The 16,653-nt window shown below is 44.1% G+C and overlaps 1 long non-coding RNA gene across 4 annotated transcripts in view; it reads right to left on the reverse strand.

Annotated features, from left to right (window-relative positions):
• Positions 1–5,912: 5,912 nt before the first annotated feature.
• Positions 5,913–16,653, reverse strand: part of LOC147359972 (uncharacterized) — a 515,690-nt gene continuing 504,949 nt past the window's right edge. For 3 of the 4 annotated variants that reach the window (XR_015138843.1, XR_015138844.1, XR_015138847.1), the window contains one exon: positions 5,913–12,409. This is a non-coding gene — a long non-coding RNA (uncharacterized LOC147359972). The remainder of the gene's footprint in view (positions 12,410–16,653) is intronic. The other variant, XR_015138858.1, reaches the window with a different exon arrangement.

The raw sequence follows: 16,653 nt of genomic DNA on the forward strand, positions 1-16,653 counted from the left end.
ACAAACCATTCAATATCACGGTAATCCAAGTCTATGCCCCAACCAGTAATGCTGAAGAAGCTGAAGTTGAATGGTTCTATGAAGACCTACAAGACTTTCTAGAACAAACACCCAAAAAGATGTTCTTTTCATTATAGGAATGTAAAAGTAGGAAGTCAAGAAACACCTGGAGTTACAGGCAAATTTGGCCTTGGAGTACAGAATGAAGCACGGCAAAGGAACACACTGGTCATAGCAAACACCCTTTTCCAACAACACAAGAGAATACTCTACACATGGACATCACCAGATGGTCAACACCAAAATCAGATTGATTCTATTCCTTGCAGCCAAAGATGGAGAAGCTCTATACAGTCAGCAAAAACAAGACTGGGAGCTGACTGTGGCTCAGACCATGAACTCCTTATTGCCAAATTCAGACTTAAATTGAACAAAGTAGGGAAAACCATTAGACCATTCAGATATGACCTAAATCAAATCCCTTATTATTATACAGTGGAAGTGACAAATAGATTCAAGGGACTAGATCTGATAGACAGAATGCCTGAAGAACTATGGACAGAGGTTTGTGACATTGTACAGGAAGCAGGGATAAGACCATTCCCAAGAAAAAGAAATGCAAAAGAGGCAAAATGTTTGTCTGAGGAGGCCTTACAAATAGCTGAGAAAAGAAGAGAAGTGAAAGAGAAAGGAGAAAAGGAAAGATATACCCATTTGAATGCAGAGTTCCAAAGAATAGCAAGGAGAGATAAGAAAGCCTTCCTCAGTAATCAATGCAAAGAAATAGAGGAAAAGTATAGAATGGGAAAGACTAGAGATCTCTTCAAGAAAATTAGAGATACCAAGGGAATATTTCATGCAAAGATGGGCACAATAAAAGACAGAAATGGTATGGACCTAACAGAAGCAGAAGATATTAAGAAGAGGTGGCAAGAATACACAGAAGAACTGTACAAAAAAGATCTTCATGACTCAGATAATCTCTATGGTGTGATCACTCACTCATCTAGAGCCAGACATCATGGAATGTGAAGTCCCATGGGCCTTAGGAAGCATCACTACAAACAAAGCTAGTGGAGGTGATGGAATTCCAGTTGAGCTATTTCAAATCTTAAAAGATGATGCCGTGGAAGTGCTGAACTCAATATGCCAGAAAATTTGGAAAACTCAGCAGTGGCCACAGGACTGGAAAAGGTCAGTTTTCATTCCAATCCCAAAGAAAGGCAATGCCAAAGAATGCTCAAACTACCGCACAATTGCACTCATCTCACACGCTAGTAAAGTGATGTTCAAAATTCTCCAAGCCAGGCTTCAGCAGTATATGAACTGTGAACTTCCAGATATTCAAGTTGGATTTAGAAAAGGCAGAGGAACCAGAGATCAAATTGCCAACATCTATCAGATCACTGAGAAAGCAAGAGAGTTGAAAAAAAAATCATCTACTTCTGCTTTATTGACTTTGCCAAAGCATTTGACTGTGTGGATCACAAAAAATTGTGGAAAATTCTTCAAGAGATGGGAATACCAGACCACCTGACCTGCCTCTTGAGAAATCTGTGTGCAGCTCAAGAAGCAAGAGTTGGAACTGGACATGGAACAACAGACTGGTTCCAAATCAGGAGAGGAATACATCAAGGCTGTATATTGTCAGCCCGCTTATTTAACTTATATGCAGAATACATCATGAGACATGCTGGGCTGGAAGAAGCACAAGCTGGAATCAAGATTGCCAAGAGAAATATCAATTACCTCAGATATGCAGACAACACCACCCTTATGGCAGAAAGTGAAGAAGAACTAAAGAGTCTCTTGATGAAAGTGAAAGAGGAAAGTGAAAAAGTTGGCTTAAAGCTCAACATTCAGAAAACTAAGATCATGGCATCGGGTCCCATCACTTCATGGCAAATGGATGGGGAAACAATGGAAACAGTGAGAGACTTTATTTTGGGGGGCTCCAAAATCACTACAGATGGTGATTGCAACCATGAAATTAAAAGACGCTTACTCCTTGGAAGAAAAGTTATGCCCAATCTAGACAGTATATTAAAAAGCAGAGACATTACTTTGCCAAAAAAGGTCTGTCTATTCAAACCTATGGTTTTTCCAGTGGTCATGTATGGATGTGAGAGTTGGAGTATAAAGGAAGCTGAGGGCTGAAGAATTGACGCTTTTGAACTGTGGTGTTGGAGAAGACTCTTGAGAGTCCCTTGGACTGCAAGGAGATTCAACCAATCCATCCTAAAGGAAATCGGTCCTGAACATTCATTGGAAGGACTGATGCTAAAGCTGAAAATCCAATACTTTGGCCACTTGATGCAAAGAACTGATTCATTGGAAGAGACCCTGATGCTTGAAGGTGGGAAGAGAAGGGGACGACAGAGGGTGAGATGGTTGGATGGCATCACCTACTGAATGGACGTGAGTCTGAGTGAACTCCGGGAGTTGGTGATGGACAGGGAGGCCTGGTGTGCTGCAGTCCGTGGGGTTGCGAAGAGTCAGACACATCTGAGCGACTGAACTGAACTGAAAGACACTCTTGTCTTATTACTTAGAATAACAGAAAATTCACAACCCTAAACATCCAGTGAATGGTGCATTGATTAAATGATATTCCAGTGGAAAATTATGCCCATTAGAAATGATTATGTAAATCTGTTTGTTGACACATAAAGAAACTGATATAAATAAAAAAATTGTAGGTCATAAAATATTAAGTTTCATTTGAGTCCACTTTTATAATACGCAGAGTTATTATATGTATGTGCACATCCATATACACATAGGGAAGGTGTGGGGAATGCTAGAAGGTACATGACAAGATATTTACATGGGTTGCTCCTGGATGAAAAGATTATGGAGTTTTATATAATTTCTATATTTGTTAAATTTTATGTTATTAGAAGATGTTGCTTTTATCAGCACAGAAATAGGTTCTAAAAATAGAATAAATAAAGGCAATTTGGGGGGATCTCAGTCTAAAAATATCTTGAAAATACCCCCCCTCAGATTCCTACAGTGGGTACTTTCTTCCATCTTCTTCTGAGTTACACACACAGAATCTGTGCTTTTCTCTCTGTGGATAGTTACATTCATAACCTCCCCACCCTCCTGCTACGATAACCTGCCATCTGTCTTTCTGACCTGTTGGGGACTCTCAAAAGCATGAGTTCTCTCAAAGGCACGGTGCTTGGGAACGGCTTTGGGGGAGAGATGGAATTTCTGTCGCTTTTCCTCTGTTTTCTTTTCTCCAGGTCCTCCTCCTCTCCGCCTTTGCATCAGGGGCCCTTGCTCCCATGCTCCATCAGCCCCCGGAGCCACACTCGCAGTGTGACAGTGACAGCCGCCATCCTTGGTGGGATTTATCTTCACAAGTTGCCAAATCACTCTTGGTGGCGTGTCTGGGCTTGGTGAATGATGAGAAAGACCCACCATCCATCCGAGTGTAAAACACTGTGAGCAGTTACACTGAAATTTAGCTATTTCCCCTGCCCCCCAGCTTATTTCTTATGTTCTGATTGAAAAGGACCCATTTAAGGGCCTTTGTGGTAAATACCCAAATAATCGTGTCACAAAGACGGGGCATCATTTTTAACTGGAGCCGATGATCGCCACGGATGGGCTGCCATCCTGAAGTTGCCAACTCTGCTTAAACCCTGGTCCCTTACAAGCAATTTCTCTGGACCTTCAGAAGGGACTCATTTCAATGTGTGCCTATTAACTACGGAAAGGCAGGTAATTGCACCAGTCCTGCCGTCTGTAGATTGCAAGAAGACAGCCTCCACATAAAGCAACACTTGGGACCTGGGTATGTCTCCCTGATACGCAATGAAGGAAGGATGAAGCACATAAATATAATGTCCACCGGATGCGAGGTGTGCGGAAAAGAAACTGTGGGCACAGACTCGAATCTGAATCTTTGCTCACCCCTTACTATCCAGTTGTTTGACTTTGAGCAAGTTACGTGTTTACTCTGTACCTGGTTCCTCATCTATGAAATGGATCATTCACCTCTGTCTGCAGTGTCGTTATGATGGTGTGGCAGATTGTCTTTTCCGAAGACAGCAGTAGAAATACTCCTTGTCCCGTGATTTCTAGAATATATCCCCTGCCTCATCCAGAAGTAGGGTCTAATTTTCCTCCCCATCAGTCTGGGCAGGACCGTGGCTTGTGTACAACCAAAAGAAAGCATGGGAGCGCTTCTGTATGACTTTTGAGTGTAGGGAGGGAAGGTGATGCAGTTTCTACTTGGAAGATGAGGCATTCACACCTGGAACCTGAGTAAGAAGTCCAAGTACCCTAAGGCCACCATGCTGAGAGGAAGCCCAAGCAGCTCTGTGGAGGACCCACATGTGAGAGTGACCACCCACAAGCCCCGCTGAGGTCCAGCCAACAGCCAGCAGTAACCATCAGCCACGTGAGAGATGCTCTGCGTAATTTCAGCTCCCAACCATCATCACCCCCTAGTCCTCCAGTCTCCCTAACCAAAGACCTAGATGTTGTAGAGCAGAGACCAGCCATCCCTTGTGCCCTGACCAACTGCCCTGCCCATGTGATCTGAGAGCAAGTAAAAAGAGTTTCTTTGTGCAACTAAACTTTGGGGAGCCTTGTTATGTAGCAGTAGTAACAGGAAAAGGATGCTAGGAGAATAAAACCCTCTAAAGCAAGTGACACAGAGAACACTTAACAAGCAGCAGTTCTAATTATTGACATTATTTTCTCTGAATTAAGATTAAAAGACACTTACTCCTTGGAAGAAAAGCTATGAAAAACCTAGAGAGCGTATTGAAAAGCAGACATATTACTTTGCCGACAAATGTTCTTATAGTCAGAGCTATGGTTTTCCCAATAGTCATGTACAGATGTGAGAGCTGGACCACAAAGAAGGCTGAGCGCTGAAGAATTGATGCTTTTGAACTGTGGTGTTGGAGAAGACCCTTAAGAGTGACTTGGACTGCAAGGAGATCCAACCAGTCAGTCCTAAAGGAAATCAGTCCTGAATATTCATTGGAAGGACTGATGCTGAAGCTGAAGCTCCAATATTTTGGCCACCTGATGCGAAGAGCTGACTCACTGGAAAAGACCCTGATGCTGGGAAAGATTGAAGGCGGGAGGAGAAGGGGACGACAGAGGATGAGATGGCTAGATGGCATCACCGACTCAATGGATGTGAGTTTCAGCCAGCTCCAGGAGCTGGTGATGGACGGGGACGTCTGGCATCCCGCAGTCCATGGAGTCACAAAGAGTTGGACACGACTGAGCAACTGAGCAGCAACAACTTGGCCCCTGCCCCACAGCCACTAGGCCCCCGTGCAGCAACGACTGATGCCCCCAACCTTACAGCCTGTGCTCTGCAAGAGAAGCCACCACAACGATAAGCCCGGGCACAGCAGTCCTGCTCGTCGCAACTAGGGAAAAGCCCACACACAGCAACGAAGACCCAGCACAGCCAAAAATGAACACGTAAATAAATACTTTTTTAAAGGTATATTCATTTCTTTATACTTTGCCGTCAGTTAAACTTTAATCAAAATATTGGATGACTGAATAGCAGTCCAGAAAATCTGAGCCTGTACGAGTGTATGTGTGTGACTCCTGGCATTTAGAGATAGATGACCCTTGTCCTGAACAGGCTTAGCCCTTTGCTCTAATAATCCAGAGGTCAGGGACGGATTTGTAGAAGCTTTGCCTCATGAATAGGAGTATTAATATTTTGGAGAGCCTGATGAACATTCCAAAAAGTAAGAAGTACAGTTTTATAGGCTGCTGTAGTATATCGTGAAGAGCAGGGAGGGGACTGGGGGAGAGGCATGGTGCAGAAAAGCATGACACAGAAACAGGATTGTTTCCTAATAAAAAAATCTCTCAAAGTTTTCTGCGAGGCCCTGTCAGCAGCTCTTCAAGCAGCACGGCTTATTTTAAATTTTATTTAAATCAACAAATTGTACACACTTGAACATGGAAACAGAATACAGGGAAAACACAAGCTGCCCTAGCAGAGTAACGTCTAATAAACATTATGCTACCCAGAGATATTTGCTGTTTAATCACCCCTTGAAAAGATGTCAGATAGCATCTTGCTAAGACAATGGTGCCAGCTTTGCTGGCTTTGGAGTTCATGCGGCTAATTTTTTTTTTCTCTCTCTTCCCCATTTGCTTTTTTTTTTTTCTTTCTTGTTTTTCAAATAGCAACCTCTGAGATGCTCACTCAGAGGATAAAGCATTTGCACTTTAAGTACTGATAATAATGGGTTTCCCTGGCGGCTCCTGCAATGCAGGAGTCCCGGGTTCAATCCCTGGGTCAGGAAGATCCCCTGTAGAAGGGAATGACTACCCACTCTAGTACTCTTGCCTGGGAAATCCCATGGACTGAGGAGCCTGGTGGGCTACAGTCCACGGAGTAGCAGAGAGTCAGTCCTGACTGAGAGACTAATGCTGGCTTATTGATAATAATATCCATTTATTGAATAGTTTCTTTGTCAGGACTGGCTGTATACTTTGTGGGGCCCAGAGCAAATGAAAACACGGAGTCCTTTTTCAAAAATTAAGAGAATTTCAAGGCACTGCTAGCAGAACATTAAACCTAATATGAGGTCTTTCTGTGGAGAAGGCAATGGCACCCAACTCCAGTACTCTTGCCTGGAAAATCCCATGGATGGAGGAGCCTGGTGGGCTGCGGTCCACGGGTTTGCTACGAGTCAGGCACGACTGAGCAACTTCACTTTCACTTTTCACTTTCATGCATTGGAGAAGGAAATGGCAACCCACTCCAGTGTTCTTGCCTTGAGAATCCCAGGGACGGAGGAGCCTGGTGGGCTGCCGCCTATGGGGTCGCACAGAGTCGGACACGACTGAAGCGACTTAGCAGCAGCAGCAGAGGTCTTTCTGAGTGCAGGCCCTCGTCTCTACCAACTAGATATCAGTAGACTGGCTTCCTGATACCCCTGTGTGACAATCAAAAATGTCTCCAGATTTAGTCAGCTCTCTTCTGAAGGGTGAAACTGCCCCACCTGGGAACCACCTGTATAAATGAATGAATCCCATACTTCAGTTGGAGAAGGCAATGGCACCCCACTCCAGTACTCTTGCCTGGAAAATCCCATGGACAGAGGAGCCTGGTGGGCTGCGGTCCATGGGTTCACTACGAGTTAGGCACGACTGAGCAACTTCACTTTCACTTTCATGCATTGGAGAAGGAAATGGCAACCCACTCCAGTGTTCTTGCCTGGAGAATCCCAGGGACGGGGGGCCTGGTGGGCTGCGGTCTATGGGGTCGCACAGAGTCTTCGCAGTCTGAAGCGACTTAGCAGCCGCAGCAGACTTCGATTGTGTGAGTCATGTGCCCATTTCCCATAGAAGGCATCGTTGTTGAGTTATTGTTCTTGTTTAGTCGCTCAGTTGTGCCTGACTCTTTGCCACCCCATGGACTGTAGCCCGCCAGGCCCTCTGTAAATGGGATTTCCCAGGCAAGAATACTGCAGTGGGTTGCCATTTTCTTCTCCAGGGGATCTTCCCGACCCGGAAGCAGCAGGCAGATTCTTTACTACTGAGCCAGGGAGGCCCCGTTAGCCTTGTCTAAAGAGGTCAGCCACTACTCAGCTCCAGTGGACTGTTGTTAAAAGAAAATATTTCCTCATCATTGTCAGATGTTACAAATTTTCAAGAAATGTCCGGTTTTATATTTTTTCAGACTTTTACATGCTGGCGTCAGTTTTTTATAATTTGATGTAGGCCAAATGAGAGACATCTGTGGACCATCCTCGGCCTCCTGCTGCCCAGGTGCGAGCTCGGGCCTAGAGGACTCCCCAGGATGCGGTCCCTGGAGTTTGTGATGCCAAGCAGTGCTCCCACATCTCAAGGACGTTTCCCCCAGGGAATGCTGCCTTTCAAAACAGTTGGATGGATCAAAGTAGTACTTAACACACTTCATTGATTAGGTTCATGTTCCCCCTTTGAACAGATAGTTTTATTTTTAGCCTCTATCTTGATAACAAGTGAATTCCAAGTGGGCGACAGGAAAAGAGTTATTTAGAAGACGCTCTTTCCGTTGGAGCTGTCTGTTTTTTCACCGACCCTGATGAATATTTTCTTCGCTTGTAAGTACCTGAACCTCCTTCAAGCTAGCTCTCCAGTGTGCCAATTTACTGTAAAGATATACAGGAATATTTCTGAACCCATGGACAGCAAGTATACTCACACCCCCAGAAGGGACCAGAGAAACTGTCTGGAACCAAGCGATACTCTTGTTTTCCTTGATGTGTCTTTCGTTCTTGCTTTCTCCTAGAATGGCTTTCTCCTTCTGGGAGCACGTAGCTGCCCCCACTGCTGGAGCTGTGCACTGCTCATGCTTCATTTGAAATTTCTAGAGTGAAAGTAACAGGCACAGCTGGACCTAGATGTCAACTTCTGTTTTCCTCAAATTCTCAAGTCATTCTTGACTCCACCCCCCCCCCAAAATGTGAAATACAGTTTTAGCTAGAGCTTTTCTCTCTGTATTTAGCAGTAATCACTGGGATTATGGGTTTTATGGATCTTTAATTTTATGGATCTTTAACACCAAAAGTGTAATTTACATTCAATCCTGGGAAAATATCAGGAAAGAATTGCTTATATGTGAGGAGTAGACTCCAACAATTACAGGCCACTAGTGAAACTGAAGCATAGCTCAGCTTGATCAGTGATGCTTCAATCAATGCATACTCAGGAAACAATCATGAATACGCTGGAACACCTACTCACAAGAATATTGATCACTGTATTATTTATAACAGGGAAAAACTGAAACCACCTATATGGTCAGCAATAACGAATTACCTTAGAAATTACAGTCTGTCAACGCCGTGGGTTCTATGATATCTTTTTAAATGGTCTTGAAAAATACCAGTGACATGTAAAAAAAAAAACCCATCCTCTATCAGAAGTCAGCAAACTATGGCCACGGGGTGAACCCCGCCCATCACCTGTTTTTGTGAATAGTTTTGTTGGCACACAGCCACACCCTTTCGTTTTCTTCTCGTCTACGGCTGGCTTTGTTCTATGGCTGCAGAGCTGAGTGGCTGTGACCAATCATGGCCAGCGAAGCTGGAAGTACTTACAACCTGGCTTTTTACAGAAAAGGTTACTGGCCTCTGTTCTGTATCATTAGTGATAAAATAGTATTATTTCAGAGAGAGAAAGAGAAAGAAAATAGTCAAAGTAAACATACTGAAATGAAGAACAGTGGTTATCCTGAGTGATAGGAAAACAGGTAATATTTATTTTTATCCCTTTGCTTTTCACTCTTCTCCAAAGTCGATACAATAAGTATTACTATTGTCATAACATACAAAACACTTAAAATTTTTTATACTGTCCTGGAGAAGGAAATGGCAACCCATTCCAGTATTTTTGCCTGGGAAATCCCATGGACAGAGAAGCCTGGTGGGCTACAGTCCACGGGTCCATGAAGAGTCGGACGCGACTTAGCAAATAATAAGTTAACAGAACAGAAATTTCAGTGGCCACGTGTGACAGAGAGTACAGAATTTATAGAGCTAGTTCAAAAAAAGACGCTGAATGTTTTTTATACCATTAAGAAGACTCCATTCGACTCCCCCCGGTCTCCCAATCTCTCTTCTCGGTTAGTGACAGCAGAAGAGCCTCTGGTTCGTTGTTGAGTGACTGTAAAGCCATCAGCTGCCCTGCAACCAGGTTCTATTCAATATTATACCTGGGAGGATACGAGCAACAGGAAAAGAGGAACAGGGCCACAGAGCGTGTAGAAAATTAAGATCTGCAGATGTGACATTTCCTAGAAATCAGCCTGTCTCGGTTCCTCCCGTAGTTATTCACCATTTTGTTTACAAATGGGAAGTAGCATTCTACTGTTCAGTGTCTTCCACGAAACTGAAGTTAATTTGAAATAATCCTCCAGCAAAAGCACCAATAAAAGCATCTGGAAAGCCCTGATGCCATCCCCTCTGGCTACTGACACGACATTATTGATACACAAATCAAAGTTGACTGCTCTGGTAACACTGAGTCCCCTGGCAGCAAGAGCTTTCAACAGAGAAGGTGTTCCTTTCTTAAGACAGGGCCAACTCAATACACAATGTCGTTGTAACAGGCTTAGTTAAGACATTAAAGGGATCCCAGACAGAAATTTTACATCTCCTTCCTTTCTTCCCCCTCAGATAGAATGGGCCTGTCCCCCTCTAAAATCATAAATAAATAAAAGAGGAAGAAATTCAAACTATGCCTAAGAATAGGCTCATGAGACGCAAAGGAGGCTGGAAATGTGATGTGAAGTGAGAGCTGTCACAAGATTTCACTTGTCAGAGATACTAACAGGAAACCTAGGCCTGCCTGGAGTTTCCACCGTTGGAGTCATTTCTTTAGAGACACTGTGTTGCTTTTTTTTTTTTTAAAGGCTGTGCTCAAATATAGAATTATTGAACTTCTGGATTTAAAGAGCGAGTCCGTAGAGGTCATAAATCCATTGCTGAACTGATATGCAAATCCCCACTCCTGTATTCCTTCTAAGCACCTCCTGACCCTTATATGATCTCCTCCCAAGACAGGGAACTCATCACCTTAAAAAAGAACAGCTATTCCATTTTGAGCTGGCTTTAACTATCCAAAAGCTTTCTTTGTAATGAAATAAAATCTGCTTCTGGGTAATTTTTATTCTTGATCATTAGTTCTGTTTCATTTACCCAAACGCATGTTTAATAACTAACCTTTCAGGCATGGGCAACAGAGTTGACCATCAAAGTTTCTGCTCTCGCAGGGTTTACATTGTGAGGAGAACAGCTGGCACACAATACATGAGAAGCAAGACCACTCCAGGCACGGTCAAGACAGGCTAAGGGACTGTCTCGTCCTAAGTCAAGACAGTGACAAGGACCAGAGAGAGTGAAGCAGGCTGCTTTGGACGAGGAATATTAAAGTCGAATCGGGTTCCTGCTAAAAATATGCTGAAGTCTCAACCTCAGGACGTGTGAATGTGATCTCTTCTGGAACTAGGGTCTTTGTGGATGAAATCAAGTTAAAATGATGTCATAAGGATAAGCCAGGAATTAGTGTCCATATGGGAAGAGAGGAAGAGACTGTCACCAAGAGAAGCCCACGAGGAGACACACCGGGAATGCCAGGCGAGGTGGGGAGCCCGCAGTGAAACATCTGGAAGCCAGGGGCTGCCAAGGCCTGCTGGTGACCAGCAGGAGCTAAGAGAAAGGCAGGGAACAGATGCTCCTGCAGAGCCTTCAGAGAGAGCACTGGCCTGCCAACTCCTTGACTTGGACTTCTACCTCCCGGAACTGTAGGAGAGCCGATTTCTCTTGTTCCCTGTACCCAGTCTGCGGTCTTCACTACAGCATCCCTGGGAAGCGGATGCAGAGGGTTAGGGGAGACCTCACAAAGAGGCGGCTTTCAAGCTGATTCACCAGTCTCCATGAGGAAGAAAGTTCTTCCAAGCACAGGAAGAGCAAAAGCCCTGCCATTGGAATGAGCTTGGAATGTTCCAGGAACAAAAGGAGGCCAAGGGACACGAGGTCTGAACGGAGCGGGATGTGGTAGGACATGAGCGTGGAGAACGGACTGGAGCTAAATTATGAGAGAGGTTCCCAGCTCACTCTGTGCTGCAGGTCCGTGGACCCCACCCCAGGACTGATGGACGCGTGGTGGACCCAAGCATTGACGTATTTTTAAAGGTTTTGAGAACCATATACTTACTGTGTGAGTCTGGTAAGTAGCTTGGAGCTTATTCTTTACACAAGGTGTCAGCTCACTAGGATGCTCTACCGGGTGCCGTCGATCCTTCCCATGTTGGAAAGCAGCCCTTGCATGCCACTTCCAGTCCCAATGGCCCTTCTCCTCCCCATCTTCTCTTCTGCCAAACCTCACCAGTTTCTCACATGCAATTTGGTTTAATCTACTGCAGACCTAACAGGAAGCCACAAAAGTGGAACACCTCCATACACTGCAACAGGATGGCACACGTCTGTCTGCTAGCTTAGCCAGCTCAGCGGGTCTCAGCCTTCCCTTCTGTCCCGTGAGGCTTCCTCCCATTGCTGCCCCACTCCACCTGGGCACAAGGTCAGTGCTGGAGTGGATTTGAACACCGCCCATCCCCACAGAGAGGGGTTGTTCTGCTCTCCTACCAGTTGCAAATAATAAATTGATGGGTACCTAGAGAAGAGTCAAAGGCTCAAGGAATTTGGGGGTGGGGAAGAGAAAGGATTCCAGGATTCATTCAGCAAGTATTTGAAGGCTCTCTTGTGTGCTTTACCTGTTGAGGTGAGGTCTCCTCATTCTGATTGGCAGGGCCGAGGTGGCTCAGGAAGAGCCGCCCGTTGCTGCTGGTAGAGGTCGAGACGCTCAGGCAGGTGGCTATATTGGAGTCACTGCAGACAGACTTCTTCTACTTCTCAGGCTGAAAGAGAATAGACCCAGGAATGTCATTCACACAGTGAAACCTTTGAAACCTTGACACTGCAATTTCGGCCCAGTGTATCCTTGGCTTTTAGCTCTAAGGTATTTTTGGAAACTCTTTCTCAAAGAAGATACATAAGATATTGTTCAGACTATGCACCTATTCATTTTTTTTTTTCCCTTTTCAGATATTGGTAAGAACCTTTGATGAACATAGAAGCTTGCTGGCTCATCAGGTAACAAATACCAAAAGATCAGGGCAACAAATTGCAAACCTGTGAGAAGGTAGATTGGCTACTTACCCATCTGACTGTTTACCCAGTATTATATAGACCTCTAGATTGCAGGAGGGCTTCCCTGATAGCTCAGTTGGTAAAGAATCCACCTGCAATGCAGGAGACCCCGGTTTGATTCCTGAGGTGGGAAGATCCCCTGGAAAAGGGATAGGCTCCCCACTGCAGCATTCTTGGGCTTCCCTGGTGGCTCAACTGGTAAAGAATCTGCCTGCAATGCAGCAGACCCTGGTTCGATTCCTAGGTTGGGAAGTTCTCCTGAAGAAAGGATAGGCTACCCACTCCAGCATTCTTGGGCTTCCCTGGTGGCTCAGCTGGTAAAGAATCCACCTGCCATGCAGGAGACCTGGGTTTGATCCCTGTGAAAAATCCCCTGGAGAAGGAAATGGCTACTCATGCCGGTATTCACCTGAGAATTCCGTGGATTGTATAGTCCATGGGGTCACTAAAGTGTCGTACACCACTGAGCAACTTTCACTTTCGCTTTCTTAATTGTAAGCGTTCCGGTTCATTGCCCAGGTCCACGAAAGAACAAATTCTGTGATACTCAGATTTATGAGAAGACCTCATACTTCCTCCACGGTATGTGTTTTGGCATGGCCCAGCCACCTGTTCACAACCTGGGTCTGATTTCTGGTTGGCTGGCGCTTGCTGTTAAATATTTTCTTTATCTCAGGGCTCATAGAAACCCTTACAGAGCAATGAAACGGCAGCACTAAGACTCTCATCCTTAGAGGACAATTGTTGGTTGTCTGTCAAGCCATCAGTGGTCACTCTCCTGGTTAGCAGTCTATTCTGATCTACAGGGTGAACTCTGAGAAACTCCTGCCTGCAGTGGCTTCGGCCCACCCACATGCTAACTATACTGACTGGTCCAAGAGCAGGAAATGCTCGAAGTCCCTTCTCTAGGAACCAGGTTCAGGCCAAGAAGAAATTTAGTCCCTCCATCTCCATCATTTAGTCTCATTGTGTTTCTATTTCTCTCTCTCTCTCTCTCTCTTTTTTCTTTCTCTCTCTTTAAGTTACAAAAACTTAGGTGTTGTCAACAGCCATATTTTAAAGCCTAGAATTTGAGAAACTGAACAAGGCAACCTGCAGTGTAAGAAAAGAGTTTATCCAATGCCATTAAATTTTCTACAATGTACTCCAAATTATATTGAACAAGATGAAATTGCCAATATTTGACCGTTTGAAAATTGACCACGATTAATAAAACTGACATGAAGTATAGTTCTCGCTGTGCTATTTAGGATTTACAATGGTATTGTCCTTTTCAATTTTCTCTAGAATTGATTTGTTTTTGTTCAAGTTTATTTTTCATGCAGAAACAAACATTATGACAAATTCACACAAATCATGAATCCTTTTTCTTTTATATGAATTTCATCAGGGGCACAGAATACCTGAAGAAGGCAGAAATATCAATTTGGCCTTGGGAGAGGGTTTGGGTAGCCAAAGGACTATTCGGCAGTGGTTTGAAATTTTCATTCGAAAATTTATTTGAATGGAAGATCATTTAGAATTCATGCTAAAAGCCAACCTTCAAAGCAATGTGAGGCCTGCAATAGACATAAGAATTTCTCAGAACCGGGGTACAATAGGCAAGGCGAAAAATTAGACAGTGGGCACCACACCGATGGATAGGAAAGCAGTGCTGAGGTGTTTGGTGAGTTGCTTATTGTTTAAATTTCAAAGTTGTACAGGTACATTTTTGGAAGAGATTATAAGCTATGACCATAAATAGATAGTGGTTGACAAGTGAAAGAGATCTGGACATCGACTAAAGGTTGAGGACGCTCTCAAGTCCGTTAGGAAACCATCATTAAAATCGAAGATGCTCTGCCACCAGCACAGTGGCCTATAGAAGCCACAATGCAGTGTGAACAAATAACCACAGAATCATCTCGTCACAAAGCTGTTCCAGGCTTGACTGATGAGTGGTTCCTGGACTCTCGGTCCCCTCACCATCACGACAGTCTGCTGTTAGAGCAGGGGTCAATGAACCATGACCCGTGGGCCAATTCTAGCCCATGAGCTAAGACTAGTACTTACATTTTTAAATAGTTGACAATAATCCAAAGAATGATATTTCTTGACATGTGAACCTTAAATGAAATTTCAGTTTCAGTTCATAGGTAAAGTTTTTGAAAATCATCAACAACTTGCTTACATATTGTCTGTGGCTGCATTTCCACTTAAAAAAAAAAAAAATGGCTTGAGTACTTGGGCAACAGAGACAGTAGGGCCTGCAAAGCCTAAAGAGTTTACCATCTGGCTCTTTACAGAGATAAGTGTGCCAGCCTCCATTCTAGAGTATCTTTGCTTCTGCAAGACTTTTCTAGTAAGATGTTGGGGTGCATAAAAGGAGAAAGTTTGGTCTTCATCAAACTTAAAGAAGAGGCTTTGCTGTTTTGTACATCCTTGTTGATAAATACCAAAAATTTGACCTGACACCTGCTCTCCTTGGAGTCTGGTTGTGAATTGTGGGAGCAGACTCGGAGTTGACACTGATCTCTCTAACTGTTGGGGGTTAATGAAATTGACCAACTGTATGAAGCCCAATTTCCTCGGCACTTTGCAGCAAATGCCTTGAGAGGGGCAATTGATCTGAGTGTTGCAAAAAACACTCACTGACATTTGAGTACCTGATTCCAGGCCTTTCCTAGGACTCAGCTGTTTACTGCCCTTGTACCCCATGAAACATTGAATATCTTTAAAATGCATCCCTTTTGTTTTGCTTAAGCTACATCCAGCAGATTTTTATCACTTGCAACCAAATAGAACCCTTATTTATACACTCTTCATGATCAACAGAAGGGGATAAAGAGGCAAGAGCTGTAGCTGTTCATTTTATGGAACCATAAGATCTTCCTGAATTATTTAGTTAACCATCCACCAGCACTTATAGCCAGGCACCTCTCACACTTAACCTAGAAATCTTAGTTATTAAGGTGATGCTTTATACTCTTTGCATTGGGCAGCAACCCAGCAAAAATGCTGATACATTTTAGGTAAGCCTGGGGAGTATGTAGCGTGTTGATGGGTAATAAGTAACATGCACCTTAACTCTTTTTAAGAGAGGCCCAGACATCACACACTTAAGACAACCCAAATGCCTCATCCATTATTCACAGATAGCTCCAAAGATTCAGCAGGTGATCAAACAGGCATTTCAAAGATGCAATCAAGGTCAGCTGCAAAAACCCTCCAAGAAGCCAGTGCTTCGCTTCACCCATGGGCTTCATTTTCTTGGTCCCATTCGCCTTCTTTATCCTCACCCCACCATCGTGACTGCCACTCGTCTCCAAAGTCACCAGGCTCACATTTAGGTGATGACATCAGTAACTCTTTGAGAGATGTGCAGAGAAGAAAGCTGGAGTGTGCTGTCTGCAGTGACATTCCAGGTCAATAAATACCTTCATGCATGCCTGTCCCAGTTAGCAGATCAATGAGTCCTGCTTTAATTACTAAATAAGAGATGGCGAGAGTCAACAGATAGGCACTTCATGAGACAAAAAATATTTCCAATACTACATTGAATTGGGTGTAACATTCTCCTGACTGAATCATTTTCGTCATCCTACTTATCAATTGAATAAGTGAGAACTGAAAACAATCTGCTAACCAATGGACATGTTGACTCTTAGGGTCACTGCTCTTGAAAGCTGGGGCTCCCTGGTGGCTCAGTGGTAAAGAACCCGCCTGACAATTCAGGAGACGCAAGACACTCAGGTTAGGTCGCTGCATCGGGAAGTTGCCCTGGAGGGGAAAACGGCTACCCACTCCAGTATTCTTCCCTGGAATATCCCATGGACAGAGGAGTCTGGCAGGCTACCGTCCATGGGGTTGCAAAAGAGTCAGAACTGATGAGAGACCAAGCACCCTTGAAAGAGCATTTGGGAATTTTCCAAAGATATGCTAATTTGCTACCCTGTACCTGTTTGCAATGACA

The sequence above is a fragment of the Bos grunniens genome, chromosome 13, assembly GCF_055505025.1.
Source record: "Bos grunniens cultivar Pamir isolate PY7600 chromosome 13, Bosgru_T2T1.0, whole genome shotgun sequence".
Taxonomy (NCBI): domain Eukaryota; kingdom Metazoa; phylum Chordata; class Mammalia; order Artiodactyla; family Bovidae; genus Bos; species Bos grunniens.